Raw genomic sequence first — 11,020 nt, forward strand, 5'->3', positions numbered from 1 at the left:
TTATTAATTGGCTTATATAATTGGCTGCTCCCATGTTCGGGGCATAGATATTTACAATTGTTAGATCTTCTTGTTGGATAGACCCTTTAAGTAGGATATAGTGTCCTTCCTCATCTCTTATTACAGTCTTTGTTTTAAAATCTAGTTTGTCTGATATAAGGATTGCCACCCCAGCTTTCTTTTGGTGTCCATTAGCATGGTAAATGGTTTTCCACCCCCTCACTTTCAATCTGGGGGTGTCTTTGGGTGTAAAATGAGTCTCTTGCAGACAGCATATTGATGGGTCTTGTTTTTTAATCCAATCTGATAGCCTGTGTCTTTTGATTGGGGCATTTAGCCCATTTACATTCAGGGTAACTATTGAAAGGTATGAATTTACTGCCATTGTATTACCTGTAAGGTGACTGTTAACTGTCTGTTGTCTGTGTTCGTTTCTGCTCTTTGCTGCTTTTAGGTTCTCTCTTTGCTTAGAGGACCCCTCTCAATATTTCTTGGAGGGCTGGTTTCGTGTTTGCAAATTCTTTTAGTTTTTGTTTGTTCTGGAAGCTTTTGATCTCTCCTTCTATTTTCAATGATAGCCTAGCTGGATATAGTATTCTTGGCTGCATATTTTTCTCGTTTAGTGCTCTGAAGATATCTTGCCAGTCCTTTCTGGCCTGCCAGGTCTCTGTGGATAGGTCTGTTGCCAATCTAATGTTTCTACCATTGTAGGTTACATATCTCTTCTCCCGAGCTGCTTTCAGGATTTTCTCTTTGTCTCTGAGACTCGTAAGTTTTACTATTAGATGTCGGGGTGTTGACCTATTTTTATTGATTTTGAGAGGGGTTCTCTGTGCCTCCTGGATTTTAATGCCTGTTTCCTTCCTCACATTAGGGAAGTTCTCTGCTATAATTTGCTCCAATATACCTTCTGCCCCTCTCTCTCTCTCTTCTTCTTCTGGGATCCCAATTATTCTAATGTTGTTTCGTCTTATCGTATCACTTATCTCTCGAATTCTGCCCTCGTGATCCTGTAGTTGTTTCTCTCTCTTTTTCTCAGCCTCTTTATTTTCCATCATTTGGTCTTCTATATCGCTGATTCTCTCTTCTGCCTCATTTATCCTAGCATTTAGTGCCCCCATTTTTGATTGCACCTCATCAATAGCCTTTTTGATTTCGATTTGGTTAGATTTTAGTTCTTTTATTTCTCCAGAAAGGGTTTCTCTAATAACTTCCACGCTTTTTTCAAGCCCAGCTAGTATCTTTAAAGTCATGATTCTGAACTCTAGGTCCGACATCGTACTAATGTCCGTATTGAGTAGGTCCCTGGCTGACGGTACTACCTCTTGTTCTTTTTGCTGAGGTGATTTCTTTCGTCTTGTCATTTTGTCCAGAGGAGAATAGATGAATGAGAGAACAAAAGGCTAACAGGTTTACTATGTCCCCAGCAAATATACTGTATACAAATCAGAAAAGACCTGAAACCAGGGGAAAAGAAAGGGAAAGAAAGAAAAAAGAAAGAGAAAAAGAAAAAAAAAAGAAAAAAAAGATAAAAACAAAAACAAAACAATTCAAAAAAGGCAGAATATGATCAAATATGATCAGGCTAGTGCATAGATCAGTGCCACACACTAGATTTTGGGCGTATTTTGGTCTGTTAGAAAAAAGTGCCTCCTAAAATTTTAAAGGAAGAAAGACATATATGTACAAAATAAGGGTTGATACAATGAAGGGATGGAAGATGACTGTAAAGATGAAAATTATAAAAGATTTTATAAAAGGACTTGGTAAGATAAGTTGTTTGAAAAAAGAAAGAAGATTTAAGGAAAAAAAAAAAAAAAAAGGAAAAAGGGAGAGAATGTGATCAGGCAGGAGACTAGAACAAAGCCATACACTAGTGATTTAGGGTATATTTTGATCTGTTAGAAGAAACTGTACCTCAAAATTTTAAAGAGAGAACAACTTATATATATATGCCAAAAACAAGGATAACTACTATGAAGGGATAAAATATGACTCTAAAAATGAAAAAAAAAAATTTTTTTTTTTTAAAAAAAAGGGATTTATAAGATGTTGGTTGAAAAAGGGAAAAAGAAAAATAAAAAAAAGTCAACAAAAATTAACTTTGATGAAATAATGAATCACGGTAAAAAAAAAAAAAAAAAAAAAAAAGAAGCCATGAATCTATGTGCAGTATTCCCCTAGCGCTGGAGTTCTCCTATTCTCCTTGATCGATCAACTTGGTCTTGGCTTGCTGGCTGTTTGTGTTGATCTTCTGGGGGAGGGGCCTGTTGCTGTGGTTTCCAAATGTCTTTGCCGGAGGCGGAATTGCCCCGCCCTTGTCGGTCCGGGCTAAGGAAGCTGCTCCAGTTTGCTCTCAGGAGCTTTTGTTCCCTGCAAGCTCTCGGCACAGCTTTGGAGGACCAGGGCGAAAATGGCGGCCTCCCAGTCTCCGCCCGGAGGAGCCGAGAACTCAGGGCCCCACTCCTCAGTGCGCCCCCAGAGAAAAGCAGTCACTCCCGTGTCCCCGGTCTCCGGCCGCTCTCCATGCTCACCCGGCCTGTGATCGAGCGTTGCTATCTCTGGCACCCGACCCCGCTCGGAGTCTCCAAATCCAGCAGATCCCTGCAGTGCGTTCCCGCACCGCTCCTCCCCGGGAAGGAAGGGGAGTCTCCCCGGATCTGCTGCTTGTTGGGTCCTTGCTGGGGGAGCCGTGCCCCGACTGGGCCGCAGATCACAGTTTATGGCAACCCCGAGCTGAGAGCCCGCGACTCTGCTCCGTATCTGCAGCCGGCTTCCCCGCCCCGACACCTGGGAGCTCTGCCGCACTCAGGCACCCCCGGTCTCTCTGTGACCCCAAGGGTCCTGAGACCACACTGTCCCGGGAGGATTCCACCCCCCGCTTAGCTACTGCAGCGACGTCCCTCCGCCGAGCCAACTTTTAAAAGGTCCGATTTTGTGCTCCGCGGCTCTAGCACTTGCCAGAAGCGGCCGACGGAGGCCCCTCCCCCGCCGTCTATCCTCCCGAATATCGCCTCGGATTCACTTCTCCGCACGTCCTACCTTCCAGTAAGTGGTCGCTTCTCTGTTCAGAGAGTTGTTGCTACTCTCCTGTTCGATCTCCTGTTGAGTTCGTAGGTGTTCAGAATGGTTTGATCCCTATTCAGCTGAATTCCTGAGACCATACAAAATCTAGGTCTCCTACTCCTCCGCCATCTTCTCTATTTATTTTTTGTTTTTGATATTGGTAACAGTATTGTCCATTAATAGAGGTTGAAGGTGAAGATGGAGACATTTGAGAGGAAGGGAACTATGATAGTTTTTTGTGTTAACTTGACTGAGCCCCGGTACCCAGATATTTGATCTAACATTGTTCTGGATGTTTCTGTGAAGGCATTTTTTGGATGAGATTAACATTTAGATCAGTGGACTTCGGGTAAAGCAGATTATCCTCCAGAGTGTGGGTGGGTCTCATCCAATCAGTTGAAGATATTAATAAAACAAAGACTGACCTCCCCAGAGCAAGAAGTCTGTCTGCAGACTGCCTTCAGACTTGAACTACAACTCTTCCCTCCAGTCTCCAGCCTTAGCCAATTCCTTTTAAACAAACAAACAAATAAATCATACAGATGGCAAATAAGCACATGAAAAGATGTTCAGCACTATTAGTCATTCAGGAAATGCAAATTAAAACCACAAGGAGATATCAATACATATCCATTAAAGTGGCTAAAATTGAAAACACTATCAATACCAAGTTCTGGTAAGGGGATCATCTGGAAATGTTACCCATTGCAAAATGGAACAGCCACTTTCTATTTTGGCAGCTACTTAAAATGGTTTCACAGTCTCTTAAAACATTTAACATACACCTACCATACAGCCTGGTAATCCCATTTCTCTTGGGTATTTACCCAAGAGAAATGAAACATGTTTACACAAGGAACCGTAGCAGCCTTACTCACAATAGCCAAAAATTGGAGACATTCTAGTAAGTGATGAATAGATAAAAAGTGGTACCTCTGTTCATGGAATATTACTCAGCAGTACAAAGGAATGACCTACTGATACGGGCAACAACTTGGATGAATCTCAAAGCAGTACGCAAAGTGAAAAAAGCTAAACAAACAAAAAGGCTACATATTGGGCGCCTGGGTGGCTCAGATGGTTAAGCGTCTGCCTTCAGCTCAGGTCATGATCCCAGGGTCCTGGAATTGAGTCCTGCATCAGGCTCCCTGCTCCTTGGGAGCCTGCTTCTCCCTCTGCCTCTCTCTCTCTCTCTCTCTCTGTCTCTCATGAATAAATAAATAAAATCTTTAAAAAAAAAAGGCTACATGTTGTGTAATTTTGTTTATCTGACATTCAGGAAAAGGAAACGGAAATTGAGATCAGTGTTTGCCTAGAACCAGGAGTGGGAGAAGAGTAATCACTACAGAAGGGCAGGAGAGAAACTTACAGGGTGATGGAAATGTTCTGTGTCTTGGTTGTAATTATCACATAACTAAAAAAAAAAAAAAAATCACATAACTAGCATACATTTGTCAAAACTCATCCAACAGAATACTAATATGGATACATTTTATTATGCATAAATTATATTTTATGTATCATAAAACCTGACTTTAAAAAACACAACTACCTGGGCGCCTGGGTGGCTCAGTTGGTTAAGCGACTGCCTTCGGCTCAGGTCATGATCCTGGAGTCCCAGGATCGAGTCCCACATCGGGCTCCCTGCTCAGCAGGGAGTCTGCTTCTCCCTCTGACCCTCTTCCCTCTCGTGCTCTCTATCTCTCATTCTCTCTCTCAAATAAATAAATAAAATCTTTAAAAAAAAACACAACACTTTGTAGAAAATAAAGGTAGTTATATTTTAGACCTTGGGCTAGGGGGATGTTTCTTAAATAAGATCAAAATGCATTGACAACAAAATATTTATAAAACTGGCTCATCATTAAAACCAAAACCTTTGCAATGATCTACAAGGTCCTATGTGAACTGGCCCTCTGACCTCTCTGGCCTCATTTCCTGCCTCTCTGTGCTCATTCAGTCCAGTCCACTTGCCCTTTTATTATTCCTCAAACACATCAGGCACATTTCTGCCTCAGGGCTTTCACCAATCCCATCTGGCAATCATACACCTCCTTCAATGCAAAGGAAATTACAAGGGATGACTGTGGCCATGCAAGGCCCACCCTCCAACCTGATGTCTCAATTCCAAGTGAAATTCCAGACCAGACCCAGTTATGCCCTGCTTGTCTGACTGGAAGGGGGGCAGATTAGGCTGAGAAAGAGCCTCTGTTCCTACCACTTTGAGTCAGTAATAGCCAAAGGCTATGTTTCCAGTAAAAAGACTGATCCACTGAAAGACCAAGCTTAACTCCTAATCACAGGTCACTTAGAAGCCAAACTTTTAACCACAGATGTCACTTAATTAAACCACAAAGAACTTCTCCAAGTGGCTAATTAGTGCCAAAGCCAGGTACCCAGCAGATTCTCAAAGGGAGTTTCTCTGGGGCTTTAGTTAACAAGTTTATAGAATGGACCAGGTCCCACAGAGGCAGCTCCAAGAGCACTGAAATTTTTCTGATATTTCATTACCAAAGCCTCATGGCCTCCCCAGGGGGTTACAGTCACTGATGCCATCATCAAAACATGGTCCCAGCCTGGGTCCGGCCTAAGTCCCCAGCCTCTTTTCTCTTCATGACCTATCATCACCCCATTCCCAGAATAACAGGGAGGTTTCATCTCTTATGCCACCACTATTTAATAAGAGTAGCTGCCTGAACTGCTAATTTGAGAATGATTCAAAGCCTCTGCTCAATCCCAGTGAGAAACAATGCTCTGTGATAGATTGGCAATGTCTGCCATGGATATGGAAGAGGAAGATTGTAGCATGTAAGCTGTGTATTCACCATGCAGGCCCTATACTAAACTCTGAACCATGCTACACCCCCAAACACTTAATGCTTTTTCACACTTCCATGTTTCCATGATTATAATATCTTTACTTCCATTCTCCACTTAGTTAATGCCTAGTTGCCATCCTTTGAGACCTGAGTTCTCTCTGATAGCTTTCCCTAAGCACTCTTCCTTCTCCTTGGGTCCAAATGGGATTAATAATTCTCTTTGCTGTATTCTCAACATCAGCTTATTGTTGCAAGTATTTCACTGATGTAGGTATTGGGGTGCTATGCAAGAATAACTTGCAGAGAGAAGTTCTTGGTTGATGGGCTGAGAAGACTGGCCACCAAAGTGGTAGTGACTTTCTGGTGGGAAGAGGAAAACAAAAAGAGTAGAGATCTTTGTGGGGGGGGGGAAGGAAGACGTAAAATAGAACCTATAAGAAAAACCAAAATAAACAATTGAGAGATACTCCCAGTTAAAGATACCAGTGAGGGGTTAGTCACAGAAGAGCCAGGATATTGAAAGCAGAGTGAGTAATCAGGGAAGAGAAGAGCATGACCATATGCTTCCAGAAGTCCCACAATAAAAGGGAGAGGAAAATGATCCCTGATGGAAGTACAAAATGCCAAGAAGAAATAAAATGAGATGGGAAGGGTAAAAATAGGAATACATTCAAATGAATTTCACCTGTTTAAATCAATAGGAAAGGTATCTTCTGAGGTTTAAAATACATGTAGAATTAAAATACTATATGGTAGTTAATTGAACATACTATAATAAATAAATAAATAAATAAATACATTACAATTATAACTCAAAAGTAAAGAAGAAGGAGCACCTGGATGGTTCAGGCAGTTAAGCGTTCAACTATTGGTTTCCACTGAGGTCATGACCTCAGGGTCATGAGATCGAGCCCAGCATAGGGCTCCATGCTCAGCGTGGAGTCTGCTTGGGATTCTCTCTCTCCCTCTCCTTCTGCCCCTCACCCCTGCTCATTCTCTCTCTCTCAAATAAATAAATAAATAATCTAAAAAAAGTCAAGCGGGAAGGACATAGAGTTCAAGTGTTTACACTTAAATGTAAACATTCACATTTACATAAAAAATGTTAATACATATTGGACTTTAAGGGATGTATATTGTAATGTTTAAGGTAAACACTAAGAGAATAGTTTAAAATCTATAACTAACAAATGGGGTACCTGGCTGGCTCAGTTGGCAGAGCATGAGACTCTTGATCTCAGGGTTGTGAGTTTGAGCCCCACATTGGGCACAAAGATACTTAAAAAAATAAAATCTATAACTAACAAGCTAATTGAAGGACAAATATTAAATAATAAAAAATAATTAATCCAAAGAAGACAAGAAGAGAGGAGGGAAAGGAAGAAAAAACATGAAGAACAAATAGAAAGTAAATAGCAAGATGGTGGAATTCTGATTTGCCATTATTGGCAATCATTATTGTCTTGTCTCAGACTGACCCTCCCATATTAATAATTATAAGTTATTGGGAAGAAAGCTCTAAGGGAAGATATTTGTGTGAAGACTTTAGAGTGTAAGCAAAAGCAGGTAGAAAATGGAGAGAAATTAACCTTGCAATAAAGGATCACACTGGGCGAGATTCATGTCACATTAGCTTTTCTCCTGAGAACACTCTCCCAATTGCTCAGGCAGGGTTGCTAAAGCTCAAACAAAGGCCAATATGTCAATATCCAGAATGATAGAAGGAACATTACTACATGTACTACAGACAGAAACATAATGAAGGAATATTATGAACAACTTTATGTTGATAAATTCAACAACCCATGGACAAATTCCTTGAAAGACACAAATTAGGAAAACAAACTCAAGGAAAAAAAAGAAAATCAAAATAATTCAAGATATCTCTTAAAAATTAAATTCATAATTTAAAACCTCCCCCAAAACAAAACCTCCAAGACCAGATGGCTTCATTGGTAAATTCTATCAAACATTTAAAGAATAAATAATACCAACTTTATGAAAGCTCTCTCAAAAAATAGAGGTATAACCACTCCCCAATCTACTCTATGAGACCAGCATTACCCTGAATCAAAAACCAAAGATATTAACAAGAAGAGAAATCTGCAGACCAATATCGCTCATGAACATAGACACAAAAATCCGTTTTAAATATTATCAAATTGAATCCAACACTATATAAAAAGGATAAGGCTTCATGACCAAGGGTGGCTTCTCCCAGGAATGCAAAGTTGTTTCAGCATTTAAAAATCAACCGGGGCGCCTGGGTGGCTCAGTTATTAAGCGTCTGCCTTCTGCTCAGGTCATAAGCTCAGGGTCCTGGGATCAGGCCCCACATCGGGCTCCCTGCTCTGAGGGAGGCCTGCTTCTCCCTCTCCCACTCCCTCTGCTTGTGTTCCCTCTCTCGCTGTGTCTCTTTCTGTCAAATAAAATAAAAATAATAAATAAATTAATTAATTAAAAAAATTAAAAATAAAAATCAACCAATGTTGGGAATGCAAACTGATGTTGCCACTCTGGAAAATAGTGTAGCGGTTCCTCAGAAAGTTAAAAATAGAATTACCATACAATACAGCAATTGCACTACTAGGTATTTACCCGAAGGATACAAAAATACAGATTCGAAGGGGTACATGCACCCCAAAGTTTATAGAAGCATTATCAACAATAGCCAAACTATGGAGAGAGCCCAAATGTCCAACAATGGATGAATGGATAAAGATGTGGTATAGGGGTGCCTGGGTGGCTCAGTTGGTTAAGCCTCCAACTCTTGGTTTTGGCTCAGGTCATGATCTCAGGGTCATGAGATTGAGTCTCACATTAGGCTCTGCACTCAGTGAAGAATCTGCTTAAGACTCTCTGCCTCTCCTTCTGCCCCTCCGCACTGCTCACTCTCTCTCTCTCTCAAATAAGTAAATAAAATCTTTAAAAAAGAGAGATGTGGTACACGCCTCCCCACCCACACACACACACTAGAATATTACTCAGCCATCAAAAAGAATGACACTTTGCCATTTACAATGACATGGATGGAGCTAGAGTGTATTATGCTATGTGAAATAAGTCAGTCAGAGAAAGACAAATACCATATGGTTTCACTCATATGCAGAATTTAAGAAATAAAACATAGGAACATAGGGGAAGGGAAGGAAAAAGAAAATGAAAATAGGGAGTCAAACAATAAGAAACTCTTTTTTTTTTTTTTAAGATTTTATTTATTTATTTGAGAGAGAGAGAATGAGAGATAGAGAGCACGAGAGGGGGGAGGGTCAGAGGGAGAAGCAGACTCCCTGCTGAGCAGGGAGCCCGATGCGGGACTCGATCCCGGGACTCGATCCCGGGACTCCAGGATCATGACCTGAGCCGAAGGCAGTCGCTTAACCAACTGAGCCACCCAGGCGCCCCCAATAAGAAACTCTTAACTGTAAGAAACAAACTGAGGGTTGCTGGAGGGGCAGTGGGTGGGGGGATGGGGTAATTGGGTGATGGGCATTAAGGAGGGCACTTGATGTAATGAGCACTGGGTGTTGTATGTAACTGATGAATCACTAAATTTTACCCCTGAAACTAATAATACAGTATATGCTACCTAAATTGAATTTAAATTTTTTTAAAAAGCATCCAAAATCAATTGTATTTCTTTATATCTACTAGCAAAAAAAAAAAAAAATCAAACCATGCTTTTATATTCTCCTAATGGTATTATACGATGACAGAAATTCTTAATTTTGGGACACCTGGGTGGCTCAGTCGGTTAAGCGTCTGCCTTCGGCTCAGGTCACGATCCTGGAGTCCCGAGATCAATCCCCACATTGGGATCCGTGCTCAGTGGGGAGTCTGCTTCTCCCTCTCTGCCCCTCCCCCTGCCCCCGCTCCTGCTCTCTCTCTTGCTCGCTCTCTCTCTCAAATAAATAAATAAAATCTTAAAAAAAAGGAAAATCTTGATTTTAATGCAGCCCAATTCACCAATCTTTGTCTTGTGGTTAATGCTTTTGATATTCTGGTTAAGATAGGTTTCCTTATTCAAAGCTGTATTGATTTACCTTTCCTTTTTATCTATTTATTTATTTTATTATGTTATGTTAATCACCATACATTACATCATTGGTTTTTGATGTAGTGTTCCATGATTCATTGTTTGCGTATAACACCCAGTGCTCCATTCAATACGTGCCCTCTTTAATACCCATCACCAGGCTAACCCATCCCCCCCCTCCCATCTAGAGCCCTCAGTTTGTTTCTCAGAGTCCATAGTCTTTCATGGCTCATCTCCCCCTCCGATTTCCCCCGCTTCATTTTTCCCTTCCTACTATCTTCTCTTTTTATTTATTTAACATATAATGTATTATTTGTTTCAGAGTTACCTTTCCTTTTTAGATCTGCAGTCTGTCTGGATTTTTTTTGGTGTGAGGGAGGGAAAGATTTTTATTTTTTCCATATGAATATTCAGTTGTATATTAGGCCCAATATCATTTATCAAAAATACTGCCTTATTACTGCTACTGTATAGAACTACCTTTGTCATGAATAAAACATACATGCATGGGGCAAAAGGTCCAAGCCAAATTAATTTTAAAAACAATTCCATTTACAATATCATCAAAAACCTGAAATACTTCCTGGTTGAATTTAACAAAATCATGCCAGCCCTGGACACTGAATACTACACAACAATGCTGAGAGAAATTAAAGAAGATCTAAATAAATGAAGAGATACATCATGCTTCTGAGTTGAAGGCTCTTAATAGATGTCAGTTCTTCTCAATTTGATCTCTAGATTCAACATGGTCGCTATCAAAAATCACAGCAGATTTTTTAATAGAAATTGAGAAGATGATTCCAAGATTTGTATGGAAATATCAAGAACCTAGGAAAGCAAAAATAATCTTAGGAAGAAAAAGTGGGAGGACTTGCACTAAACAATTTCAAGACTTAATAAAAAGCTACGTAGTATAAAGCTACACCCTGGTGTGGCAGTGTGCTAAGGATAAGTAAATCAGTGAAACATGACAGAGAGTCCAGAAATAGAGCCACACACATGCAGTCACTTAATTCTTTACAAAGATGCCAGTGCAATTCATTAGAAGAAAGAATGGTCTATTCCACAAATGATGCTAGAGCAACTACATGTCTAA

This window comes from Zalophus californianus, chromosome 13, assembly GCF_009762305.2.
Source record: "Zalophus californianus isolate mZalCal1 chromosome 13, mZalCal1.pri.v2, whole genome shotgun sequence".
NCBI classification, from domain to species: Eukaryota; Metazoa; Chordata; class Mammalia; order Carnivora; family Otariidae; genus Zalophus; species Zalophus californianus.